The 14,043-nt window shown below is 41.1% G+C and overlaps 1 protein-coding gene and 1 long non-coding RNA gene across 6 annotated transcripts in view; one reads left to right on the forward strand and one right to left on the reverse strand.

Moving 5' to 3' along the window:
• The window catches only part of FAT3 (FAT atypical cadherin 3), a 679,936-nt gene that overhangs the window by 415,308 nt on the left and 250,585 nt on the right, over positions 1 to 14,043 (forward strand). The window lies entirely within an intron of this gene.
• LOC131384570 (uncharacterized) lies at positions 6,067 to 9,134 on the reverse strand. 2 transcript variants are annotated; one of them, XR_009215553.1, is made up of 3 exons: positions 7,942 to 9,134; positions 7,620 to 7,760; positions 6,067 to 6,266 (listed from the first exon to the last, which is right to left on the reverse strand). It is a non-coding gene; the product is annotated as an uncharacterized LOC131384570 (long non-coding RNA). The 2 variants fall into 2 exon arrangements; XR_009215552.1 differs by having other exon boundaries at positions 6,067 to 6,452.

Raw genomic sequence — 14,043 nt, forward strand, 5'->3', positions numbered from 1 at the left:
ATAAACAGTTTAGCCTGGTGCCTGAGTCCTAAGTGCTCAGTAATTATTAATTACTGCCATTATGACTATTATTTTATTGTTCTTAATAGAACAGGTTAGAAACATGAGAAAGTTTTAGTGTAAATGCATATACATAAAAATGAAGACACAGAGTCATAAAATAGTTTATATGAATCATTGCTGTAAGTTTCATGCCAGATAGTCCTTTAAATATTGAGCACACTGCACTTTCACCTTTTAATACTTATTTTATGAATGCAGTTAGTGTGAACTCTTTCAGGTAGGCCAACTGTATGGAGTATTTAATGAATCATTTTGAGTAAAAGGTAGCCCTGTATTGTTTTCTTTCTCAATTCCCATTTTATGGGCCCCAGTGTTGTGTCACTGTTTCTTTCCCCAACATAAGGCACAGTTGGTGAATGTGAATGTGGCTTCCTGTCTATCATTCAACCTAGGATGATGAAGGAATTTAGATACTATGTGATAGAAAAATAGTGTTCTGGTCTGGGCATGGTGGCTCACACCTGCAATTCCAGCACTTTGGGAGGTGGATTATTTGAGTTCAGGAGTTTGAGACCAGCCAGGGCAACATGGTGAAACCTTGTCTCAACAAAACATACAAAATTAGCCAGGCATGATAGCATGCACCTGTAGTCCCAGCTACTTGGGAGGCTGAGGTGGGAGGATCCCTTAAGCCCAGGGATCAAGGCTGCAGTGAGCCAAGATTGTACCACTGAACTCCAGCATGGATAACAGAGAGAGACCCTGTCCCCTACCACACACAAAAAGTGTTCACCATATACTATGCATTCTCTCTCAATTTCTCGCTCTCTGCCCAGATACATAATATGTATTTATATATTTAACATATATGCTAAACATCTGCATAATTATAAACATACTGTAATAGCTTTTTAGTTTCCTAGGGCCAATATGACAAGTTACCAGAAACTTGATGGCTTAAAACATCAGGCATTTATTCTCTCACAGTCCTGGATGCCAGAAGTCTGAAATCAAGGTTTCCACAAGGCCATGCCCTCTCTGAAGGCTCTAGGGAATCATCCTCCCCTGCTTCCTCCAGCTTCCAGTGGCTCCAGGTATTCCTTGGCTTGAGGCTGCGTCACTCCAATCTCGGCCTCTGTCTTCACATTGCCTTCCTCTCCATGTTCCAAATCCCCCTCTGCCTTTCTCTTATAAGGTATCTGTCATTGGATTTAGGGTCTATCCAGGTAATCTAGGATGATCTCGTCTTGAAGTCTTTAACCTAATTATATCTACAAAGATCCTTTTTTCCAAATAGGGTCACATTCACATATTCCAAGGGCTAGAATAGATGTGTCTTTTGGGGTTACCCCCTGCAAACATGCTATAATCATTTTGTCACTTTATCATTTATGTTAAGTTTAGAAACAAAGTTTATTGCTATAACTGTAAAACTCAAGCAAACAAGAACAATGGTCCTTAATAGCTGAAAAAGTATTTACCAATACCAAATGCTACTGGAATGTTGAGATCTCTGCAACATGAGGTTGAAGGGAGGCACAGTGCACACTTGTAGAAGCCGTTTGAGGAAGTCTGAATTTTCATGAAAGCCATTGATCCAACCTGGACCACATGTCCATTCTTCCAAATGGGAACAGCTGCGGCAGGTCATGAGATGCATGTATCTGAAAAGGGGGGGCTGTGGATCTTCCTTTGTGTTCTGCCTTTCAGAACCTGAGGAACTGATCCAAGCCAGCAATGGATGCTGGTGGAGGAAAAGTTTCTGCCAGATCTGCCTGGGCTTTAAGCCTCATCCTCTTTTCCCATCTTCACCCTGTGCTGTGATTGCCTTTGGGTTCTCCAGTGCCATGACTCGTGTGGAAACATGGCCAGTTCACTGCTTTAGTTGTCATCCACAGAGCCCAGCAAGCTGGCAGGGTGAATCAGCATCAGGACATAGAACTGATACAATTTGATATTTTAACCTCCAGTGCAAAACTGGACTGTCATCTCAATTATTTTCTGGGCCCCACACAACCATTTGACTGGCAGGAAGCCCATTCTGCTAAGTGGATATGGAAGGTATTTTGGATTTCATCCTGACCAGAGAATTCACAGACTGTATTTAAATCAGCAAGAAATGCTTATGAAAATGCAGACATGGTTGCTATTGTTTTTTCCTTTAATTTCCATCATTAAACAAGGCAGATAATGATGCATTACTGCCCATTTGAGGATTGGCTGAGCATTTCTAGAGAGCATTGAGACAGGGCTTCTTACCCTTTACTTACTGGGAGACAGCAGACTATGTCATGACTGGCACTTCCCTCCAGCTGCCTTGCTGACATTTAGCCAGCAAAAAGGCTTTCTCTAGATGCCTAGAGTGCTGGGGCATTCCCATGATGGGAACTCTTAAGCATATCCTTCTCTCCTTTGTAGAGTAAAACAAAACCCACAGAAGAGTCTGACAGAGAATGGAAGAGAGCTAACCGTTACTCTGCCATGCACTGTACCTGGGCTTTGTCCATGCCATCTCATTCAATTCTCCTAGTGACCCTGTGAAGTAATATAAATGAATAAATGAAGCAGAATACATTATTTCAGCCTCAGGATGCTTATGTTTTGCTTTCAATTGCTACACAACACAGACATAATTTCCTATAAGGAAGCCAAATCCCAAAGAGATTAAATTACTTCATGGAGCTCATGTGGACCAAGTTGAGCCTTGAACCTGAACTTACTAACTGAAAATCTTTGCTCTTTCTATTACATCAGGTTGCAAATTAATGCAGATACTGTGGTCCTGCCCTAATTCAAATTTCCCCTGCACTCTCAGAAGCTTTGGACCTGCACTCTCAGAAGCAAAGGGGCATTTGAGATGCCAAGCAGCCTAAGTCAGCTAAACAAGTTGCCTAGACAGCCCTGCAGTGAGCTGCCCTGGCACCCAACTTCTGCTCAGAGGCTTCAGGAAAAACCCTCATCAGCCAGTGCAGTGTCCAGAAAGTTTGTAGGTTTTTCATGTAGTGAGAAAACCTGCATGTGAGTCCTGCTTATGATTCTTACTGCTGCGTAGCTTTGGGAAAGTCCCTTAATGTCTCCCATCCATCTTGTCCATCTGTAAAATTGGGATAAGATCACTTATTATGCTTCCAACAAGAAGGATGATGAGGGTAAAGATACACTGTAAACTATAAAAATGACTGTACAGATATTAAGGTGCTATTACAAGGAGATATATACACTCAGAGATAGATGAAGACAGTCCCTGGCATTATGAATTCCCCAACTGTGATCACGGCCCGTAAACACCCCAGGCTCGCACAGAAGCCTAAGATGCAAAAACTTTACCACTGCTTGTGCGCAAACACACCAAGCCACCTAAGCACTTTTGTTCTCGTACAGTATTGGGTAGGGGACTTTTATGATTGGAACCTGACAATATTTCCAAGGCCAATGTTTTGTTGACATCTGAACTTGCACAAATTGCCTCATGTGATTTATCACACTAAGTAGATGCCTAGTAAATATTTGTTGAATGGATAAAAGAATGGCTATATGCCTTCTAGATTCTTTTCAGTGCATTGCAAAGGTTACTGTCATCATATCAGGGAGAATAAAGTGCTGACCTTGCAGCCATCCTTGTCAATGCCTGGGTGCCTCTGCTGCTGCCTGCCAGGGCAGCCCAGGGCAGTCTCCAGGGCCAGGGGCCAAGGTGGCAGCCCTAGAGCCATCCTTTTGTCAGGCAGCCCAGGGGTGGGGGTGTCTCTGAAGCCTGCATTGACATATAGCATCTCTTTTTAGTAAAAGTGCCTCCCCAGTGCCAAGTACCCTGCTCAGTTGCAGGTCATGACTTTTTCTCTCTGTCAATTATTTTCATGAGTTGCAGGTCTGAGGTTTCCCTCTATCAATTATTTTTGGATTTTGACCCCTGGATCAGTAATCATAATGCTAAATTTTGAGATGTCAAGCCAACATCCTGAATATTCCTGACTTCCTCACTGGGCGATGCTGAGGAAGAAGTAGTTTCTGATACCTGTCACTGTCTATGTTTTGTTCTATCGAGGAAGACACACATACCACCCTGCCCCCCCAATAACTGTGATCCTTGGCCTTGTGCCTAAAATAAAATGTTCACTTCCTGACATCCCTTTTCACATACTTCTCACTGGAGATAGACTTTTATGAATTTTCTATTATGAGTTCACGGGCACATGTGATTACGTCCCCTTTGCTTTGCAATACAGAGATGTTACCACGTGACTTGACTGTCCCGAGGCCAAAAAACCCATAAAGATGACATACCAGGCTTGTTATGCTCACTGCTGCCTTTTCATAGCTCATTGCCGGCCCAGGTATTGCACTTTGGGGGCAGAGTCAGAAGCTAATTGAAGCGGCTGCCACATCGCATCTCGCAGAGAATCCTTTCTCTAACATGCGTGACTGGTTATGTCTCCATGTAGTGATTCCTCTCTTTTGCTGTGCAAAGCATAACTGGAAATATAAAGTCTCGGGGAAGAGGGACTTTCTTCTTGATTGGAGTGAAAATGTGACAGAGGCAGGCCTTGTTGAGGAAGTACTTGCTTCCATGGCTGTCAGCACTTTCCTCTAACAGAGTGAGCCATTTTTTCCAAAAAGTGTTTTTTAATAATCTTCCTGCACTTTATTTACTTCAGTCCATGTTAAGAAGTTTTCTGAATAGATGGCAAAGAACAATTCTTAAAATGTGCGAATACCAAATGTAAGATAAAAAACATAATTGCAGTTTAGACTTCAGATTTATTTGAAAAGGGGATAATGATAGTAATTACCCAGTTTGAGTTTTGTAGAAGGCTAATTAGATCCCCAAAGCATTTGTATGCACAAGGAAAACCATAAATACAAAAGACCATCTGGTCCTTATCAGCTTACAACACTAACACTGTCTGTAATTATTTTTTCTATACTGTTTTGATGTTGACATTTTATGGAGCAATACATTCTATGCTGGTTAGGGAATAACCTACATTTCTGAAAAGCTGGGGGTTTGCCCCCTTTTTTCCTAATAAAAGTTTTAGGACTCCAAAGGCAAAGAAGACACTGCTTTTCAGAAAAAACAGGTAAACATCTTTTCACTATACCCATTGTACTAGAAATGTGTTGTTTATAAACCTCTCTGGCTTATCTGACTTGTCTTATTAGTAACTTAGTCTACTAAATGCTTGGATTCAGTTAAGTTTCTTTGTTTGCTTTTTTTTTTTAGGTAAAATTGGGAATGACACATTTAGCTGTGTTATGTGTGCATAGAAATGCAGCCTTCATTAGTCACTACTTTCTATAGTTAGCGCTATCACTGGCAATTTAGATATTACAAAAGTATTTAATAACATTATTTGTTTTCATGTTCATTCTTTGTCTCCCCTACTAGTGTGTCAGAGATATTTGTCTCATTCATTTCATTTTATCTCCAGCTCCCACAACATTGCCTTGTACATGGTGGGTATTCCACAGCTTTTTGTTGAAGTGAATGGGTAAATGAAGTAAAATATATGATTTAGATTTACATCATGTATTCTACTTCATTTATCTGATCACTTCAGCAAATAGCCTCTGGATGCTTATGACTGATTTGCTATCAATTGTTACATAACAACTAATCCTAAGATTTAATGTCTTACAACAACCAACATTTCATTAGATTTCAAGATTCTATAGGAATTCAGGCAGAAATCGGATGAGAATTCTTTAGTTCTGGATGGCATTGATGGGGGTCACTTGGTGGTGGTCAGCTGGTCGATGGACTGATCTAGAGAGTCCAGGACAGCTTCAGCATCGGCCTAGCTCATAAAATAGATGGATGGAAGGCTAGGCTCAGTTGTGACTATTGACCAAAGTACCTGCATGTGGCCTTTTCTCATGGCTTAGAATTTCTACAACATGGCACATCAGGGTTGTAAGAAGTCCAGACAGAATGTGCTAGTTGTCTGAGAAGATAAGCCTGAATTGCCATGACATTACTTCTACCGTGTTCTATTGGTCAAGCAAGTCACCAAGGCCAGCCCAGATTCAATGGGAGGATAATTAGACTCTTCTTCTCCATGAGAGAAGTACAAAAGAAATTGCAGCCATCTTTAATGTTTCATGCCAGCTAGTTGAAGGGAAAGGCATACTTACTGAACAACTCTAAAACAATGTTTAAACAAAAATACTAAGTTCCGTATGCAGAAGTCTCACATTAATGCAGAGTAAGAAAATCAACATGAGGAAGGAAGTCTTCATGGAGGTCAGGTTTGAGTTTTGAGCTGAGCCTGGAAGAGTAGATAAGGTTCAAATCATGAAGGTACTGGAGAAGAGTATTCCCAAAAAAGGAACATTTTGCTTAAATACGGATGAGCACCCAGAGTTGTCAACACTGATAACATTTATCTAGCAGCTGTTAGTTTGCAGTACATTCGTGATAAAAGGGCATGACCATCAACATTTTTGGAAGGACTCTGTAGGAAACAACATACACAATTTCTTAATGTATTTTCTGTGAAATGCTAATTGCATCCCTCATTACAGAATCCCTTGTGAGAATCATACTAGGCATAGCTTTGTTAGACCTGTTCTGCTTGCTTCTTTCTGATAAGAACTAGGACAATTCCTATTTTCTTTTACCCATTGGCTTTTAGGACGCCCAGACCCAAGATTGAAACTGAGTCAATAATGTTGAGCCCTCTATTTGGCATTTTTTCAATATCCCCTTTTCTTTGATCCAAATACTTTAATTATCTTTCTGTTTTGCTCTTTTGTAGTATGAAGGGTTTGCTTTAATCTCTCTCAGAAACTCTCCACACATTCAGTTGAGCAACTTAGAAAAAAGATATATAAAGATGAATAAATAAAAATTTGATCCTTATTTTAAAAGAACATATAGTTTAGGTAGGATTCATATACAGGAGGATGTTATGGACAACAGAACATTTGAGGAATGGACTCCCAATAACATAATTGCTCAAAATAAGATGAACAAGGTGAATTGTGGACACTGGATTGAGTCTTTGAAAGCTAGGATGAAGAGCCTAGTCATAATTGGAAAAACTCTATATCAATATTACATAATATTTTAAACTGATACAGCATGCACTTTTCTGAAGAAGTTAAATATTTCAAGGACATTCTGAACTCTTCTTCATCTAGGAAACAGGTCAGAATTCTTATAACATTTTTTAGCCCAATAGCATTGAGGGCTCAACATGAACAGTAGCTTCTACCAGGGGCTCTGGAAGATGTCAAGTCCAGTAAGATACATTTCCTACTTCCAACGAGCTTACAGTTTTGCAACCAATAGCCTATCAGTTAAATGGAATTTCCTCAATCATGTTTCTGGATCTTAATACCTCTGGCCCTCTAAACAAGGAACACAGGAAACAGTAGACATTTGCTTCATATTTGGTTGGAGAAATAGATTGCTCCAGGATAAGCAGGGTTTTAAAATAAATGTTAAAAGTACAGAACAGGGAATTATCAAGCAGAATATGTGCCTGTCTTCATGCTGTATGTTCATCCAGTGAAAAAATATGCCTAGTTTTATTTCACTAGTAGACCTGGATTTCAGTAGGTTGATTTCATCTGTTAGGGATAGAAGAGCCAGAAAGAGGATTTCAGTAGGAATTCACCTGGCCATGAGGACAGTGGTCAAGGAACGAAGACATTGGAGGCAGAAGGTCTTTTTCTCTTCCTTCTGGAGATGTGGTCTCTCATGCTCCATTCTTATGCCAGTAGTGGTAGGTAGGGTAGGGAAGATGGCAGTGTTCTTTCTGGGATGAAAAGAGCAGATGAATTGCATTGCCATGTTTTAGTTAGGAGGAATGAGGCTTTCTACAAAGAATGTATATGAAGATGATTACTTGAAGAAAAACTATAGTCATTGACCCCACTGAAAATCAGAGGAAGTGCTTTAATAGTTTTGCATGTAAGTGCATCTTTGACCACTCTTACCTTTGGGGGTGTGCTGTGCAGGCCCCTCCAGGACTAAGTCACCAATTCCTCCTGCTTCTGTAAGTGTTGGCAGTTGATGACTCTCAGCTGATTCTAGGAATAGCCTTCAGGTGAAGAGAGCCCCCTTCCCCTCTCCAGGGTTAGGTCCACATCCGTGAGTATCTAAATGCCTGGCCTGCCTCCCTCAGAGCAGAACAACACTGCAGTACCTTCCCAGCTCCAGAGCTCCTCCTGGATCCACTAATGCCTTTTGTCATTCATTTTCTCCCTCTGCCCAATCGTACTCCCTTTACAGCCCCACAGCTGTTGACACTTTAAGCTACATGCTCATCTCCACCTCACTTTGCTTCCTGGAGAATCTGAGCCCAAAACATGGACCATCTATAAAATTGTGTCCCAGAACCAGGATTCAACAAACAATTGTGATGGCCATGCTCGTTGCCTTGGACTGGTGCCAGGCATGAAGATCCACATTTAAATAAGGCCTATGAAGACACTACAGTCGGAAGCTGTCCAGAAACAAGTATGGATCACACCGGAATGCTGCAAAGTATCTCTGGATTACTTCCTCCAGAACTGAACGCTGACTCCCCTCTCCTTCTGCTCTCCCTTCTGTTTGCATCTCTTGTTTCTACAGCCCTGTTCTGAGTCCCACCCGCTCCATTTATCTTTATAATTTAGCTTCAAAATGCACCTGCCCAGTGAGGCATAAATGGTGATATTTGTCTCTCATATTCAGTGTGTGGAAAAGTGTCGGGGCACGTGATGAAACAGATCTCACCCTGGATTGTGATGAAGACTGGCATTTCTCCTAATTATAAAGAATATAGGATTCCTGGATCTATTGATTTCCACTAAACTTGTGTAGAGTTATGAATCTTAAAATGGAAGTTTACAACTATAGATACCTTAGGATAGCATTTTATAGCAAGCAGGACTCTAGAGAGCACCATACAAATCAGCATTTGATGCTTGTCTTAGGGTTTTATGATTTAAAGAATTGCTTGCACTTTATCTGCAACTATATCCCAGCCATCCCTTGTAATTCTGGCCTGAGTGAGGGAAAAAGCTATTGCCAAGGTGAAGGCAGAGCTCTAGACCTCTCCTGAAATTGGTTATTTTCTTCCTTCACTCCCTTTTCCTTTTAGCTGCTGTTGAGGACTTGTCTCCTTATCATGTTGCCAGTGGGTCCCTGCTCTGGATGTCCATCACTCATGATTTGGAAAGATTCTCCCCAAAGTTGCATAGCAGGAGTTTTGATTGCAGCTCAGTGCTTTGTTAGCCAGACCCTCATCACAATGGGCTACACACATCGCCATGGATCTTTCCTGCTTTCTCTTGTGGGCATTTAGTGCTATAAATTTCCCTCTACACACTGCTTTGAATGTGTCCCAGAGATTCTGGTATGTTGTGTCTTTGTTCTCATTGGTTTCAAAGAACATCTTTATTTCTGCCTTCATTTCATTATGTACTCAATAGTCATTCAGGAGCAGGTTGTTCAGTTTCCATGTAGTTGAGCGGTTTTGAGTGAGTTTCTTAATCCTGAGTTCTAGTTTGATTGCACTGTGGTCTGAGAGACAGTTTGTTATAATTTCTGTTCTTTTACATTTACTGAGGAGAGCTTTACTTCCAACTATGTGGTCAATTTTGGAATAGGTGTGGTGTGGTGCTGAAAAAAATGTATATTCTGTTGATTTGAGGTGGAGAGTTCTGTAGATGTCTATTAGGTCCGGGATGTCAGAAAAATGAAACTGGGCCTTCCATCCTAATTTAAAGCCAGATGGGTCTGCCTTAGGTACGTTCTTATGTCAGCGATCTAGATATTAGATGGTGAGAGATCAAAGTGAAATCATAAGTGAATCCTCCTTTCGTCATTATCTTTTATTCTTTCAGCGAGCGTTTGTTAAACACCCAGTTTGTACATCTATCTATCTATCTATCTATCTATCTATCTATCTATCTATCTATGTACCTTCTTTCTCTTTCTATCCATTTTCTTTCTCCTTTTCACTTTATTTCTGTAGGAAATAATTGAAGTCATACCCAAAGAGACTGCTGGGTGCTTACCTTTGTATATGATGAAGAAAAGTTTCACCTGTCTACCTAAGAGTTATAAAACATTAGAGAACTGATGAACAGGTCTATAGGAGCTGATTGAAATGCCATTTTTTTTTGCCATTATGATTAGATGTATACCTTGCACTCTACCAGAATGCTGGTGTCTGTTCCTTCCAGGAACCAGAGAGGGGACACTGGCTGCTCTTGAGGGTTATTTGTTCTAGCCTGTGGTGGAGATTGATGAACTATTGTTCCTTCTGCTTTACAAGATCTTAACTTTCTGATGGCATGAGTCTTCCAGATATTGTATTTGTTCCCTGTATGCTGGGGATTCTTGACAAATCTTAATATTCACAGCCTCCCCACATACCTATCCTTCTGTTTGCACTCATTAATACGCACTGTCCTTCTCATTTCAACATTCAGCTATTGCTGAGTTCATGTGCTATTATTTTTCAAGTACACAGGGAGTAGTCAGTCGTTCCTTAGCACAGCCTTTGGAATCAGACAGCCCTAGGAAGTGGACATACTGATAAGAATTGGCTCTTCAACAACAAAAAAGCCCTGATTAGTAATGCTTGCTGATTTTTGTGGCGTAAATACTCCCATTGCAGCCAATTTCAAGCTACCAAAGTGAAGTCATTGAACATGGAATTGAGAAAGATGAAAGCACAATTGGTTCTCATGAGCTGGTGCCAGACACCGTCATCCCTAAGACTGAGCCCAAGATCACCCCTTGCTAGTTCTGGAGATCATTACTTAGCTCCTCTCAGTCTCACCTTCCTCATTTGTGAAATGAGGTTAATATGAAAATACTTACCTTAAAGGGATATTGTGAGGATTAAATAATATTTCATGAATAGCACTTAGTTTATCAGGAGGAACATATTAATAACAACCATTCAGTAATGGATAGCTAGTTAGCTAGGTATGCTAGGCACCTTAACCTCATCAGTAATGCAGCTTGCTCTCTGGAGTAAGCATTCCTTCGGATGAAGTTTTCAGTATAAACCAACTCAGTTCATGATGTTGGTTTCAGTTGTGGAAAGGGGTTGGCCTCCTTTGGTTTGTGGATATACTTAACAAACAAAGTAAGGCTGGTAGCCCTGCTCATCTCCTATAGTTCCAGCATCTTCTTTACTTTACAGCCAATTGTCAAATGGCTACTGTTCACAAAAGAGTCTGCCGTGCTAGATGTTGGGAGGAGAAATGCCTGAGTGTACCTAGACCTCGCTCAGGCAGTTTGTGGTTTAGTGGAAGAAGACAGGAATGTGTGCAGGTAACGTGGAATTGTGAAGATGGCTGGGCTGAAGGGAGTCAGGGAAACAAGCACCTTTGATGCTACAGGCTACTTCCCATGAGGGCCCATTTGGGCTTGGTCAATGCACTCAGCTTCAGGAACAGGCACAGTATGGAACATACTTTCCTGGTGTGTGAATCATTCCCAAGTGTAGAGTAGAAAAGGCTTGTGGCTCCTCTAATCCCTTCTGGAACTGTGTGTTCCTTCAGATCATAGTCTCCATGGGGACATCTGTGTCTTCTAATAGGAGTTGAGACACTTTTTTTTTTTTTGTCTTAAAACAAAACCACATGTCCCTACTACATTCTTTCTCAGTCAATCTGAGTCAAGGGTGCACAATAAATTCTTTGAAATTGTATTCATGATGAGAGCAGACACCTCTGCCAAAATTTTCAGTCCCCTGCACACTTCCAGATTTCCAGTTTTTCCTCCTCCAGTCTATTTTCTTCCCCCAGGTTGTGTAGGGAATGCGAATCCACCAGGTCACCATTTATCTCCGTTAGGCCATGCCAAAGCTAGAGTTGTCAAAATTTTACTCCCTAGCTCTTGAACTTCTAAGTGTTTGATGTTGTGTCTAACATCACAACATCTAGGGGATGCTTTTCCTTAAAGAAATGAAAATCAATTTGATGACTTGCATAAACTATTCATTTCCATTGTCTATCTTTTCCTCTGGGTGTAAACACTTTGAAGGTAAAGGACTCACTTTTATATACCTAGCCCCACAGAGAGCTGACAGTGTGGAACACATAGACTCACTTGTAATCATCTCAGCAAACCCAGGAAGGAGGTATTGTTTTATGTCTTTTATATACGTATTGAAACTCAGGGTTTAGTAACAACTCCCCTCTGTAGTCATGGGATGTAACCAGGGCTGACTCCAAAGCCTCTGCTCCCAGGCCTTGGCAGCCAGCACCCCCACTTTTATCCACTGGGCACAAGGCACTACCCCTGGCCACACAAATCCATCTGGAAAAGACCTCCATTCTCATTGAAACCACAGGCCATACACATACATTGGTCTGGCTAGTTAAGAAGGTTAGATATTCAAACAACATAATTTTAAAATATTTAATTTCACTGTTCTTTTAAGACCATAAAACTGACTTGCTTTTAAGAATTTACAAAGACACTTTGAAGAGGTAAATTTACAGAAAAATCTGGCCCACATTTTCCAATAAAACTGGTCCTGTGTTCCTCAGAGCCACAAACAAGGCTTTGATGAAAACTCAGAAATCAGTAGCTTGCCTAGGATGAAGAACAAGAGGCTTCTCCTACTCACACCCAGTTCCCCAGAGACCATCTTCTTCCCATGGATATTTCCCTTTGCTTTAATTGCTCCTCAGAAACCGGCAAATGGGAGGAAAGGAGTCTAAAGGCACTGAGGCTGGGAAATGATAGCTGTTCTTTGGTATATGTATGTGTGTATCCCTGTAATAATTTCCCCTTTAAATATAGAAGCTGGGAAGACGCTTCCTGAAGGTGCTACCACCTCTTCCAGCCCTGGCTTCTTCCTCATTTCCCTTTGCTTCTGTCCTGCATTTGGGCTCACACTCTTTTTAAAATCCCCCTCTCAGACAGGCACAGTGGCTCACGCCTATAATCCCAGCACTTTGGGAAGCCGAGGCGGGTGGATCACCTGAGGTCAGGAGTTCGAGACCAGACTGGCCAACATGGTGAAACCCTGTCTCTACTAAAAATACAAAAATTAGCTGGGCATGGTGGCACATGCCTGTAACCTCAGCCGCTTGATAGCCTGAGGCAGGAGACTCTCTTGAACCCAGGAGGCAGAGGTTGCAGGGAGCTGAGATTGCGCCATTGCACTCCAGCCTAGGCAACAGAGCAAAACTCTAAAAAAATAAATAAATAAATAAAATTAAATCTCCTTCTCTGCTTGACAAAAGTGTGTGTGTGTGTGCTCACATGTATGCATGTCCTTCGGTATCCAATTAAAATGTTCCTCCTCCGTGAGACCTATTTGAATGCCCGAGCCAGAATTCGTGGAACCTACTTCTGTGTCCTGGTGGCACTTTCTGTCATGCCACTGGCCCACATCTGCTGCCTTGTGGTATTAGCAATTATGGCTACACCTGGTTTCAGAATATTACTCAAAGCTGATAGATAAGCTCCTTGGAGACAGGGGGCCTGAATCATCCATGCAGGTTACCTTCCTACCAAGATGCTCTGTATACTTCAGTGTTCAGTAAAGGCTACCAAATCATATCTGCCTTCCAAAAATTTACTGAAATATAAATGTTCTGGGGACACCCAGAACTCCCTTTACTAAAGCAATTGGTTGCTCTAGCAGTATTAAGAGACAATGGGGTTTGTTTCACAATAGAGCTTAAATCATTACATTAATTGTTTCCATATGTTGCAGTTGGAAAGTCCAGTTCCTTGTTATTCTTCCTACTGTGATCCTAATAATTTACATTGTCTCTTCTTGGCTGCCGGACTATGAGCCTAATTAGCATTAATTCTTGAGTGAATTTTAAATATATCCACTATCCTCTCCTGTTTTTCACTAGAATAGATTATTTGTGCTGTCACTAAAGCAGGGTCTCTCATGGTTCTAGAAAAACCATTTCTACACACATTACCTGCCACTTCTCACAGCTGTCCATAAATCCCATAGCAATACCAAAATATTTCTAAGATTTTCCATCTTTAGTTTTAAATTTTGCTTGCAAATTATTAAATGGCCCCATTATAAGGTATTGTTTATTTTTCTGTAGCATATTTTC

Source organism: Hylobates moloch, unplaced genomic scaffold (assembly GCF_009828535.3).
Source record: "Hylobates moloch isolate HMO894 unplaced genomic scaffold, HMol_V3 SCAFFOLD_11, whole genome shotgun sequence".
In the NCBI taxonomy this organism is placed as follows: domain Eukaryota; kingdom Metazoa; phylum Chordata; class Mammalia; order Primates; family Hylobatidae; genus Hylobates; species Hylobates moloch.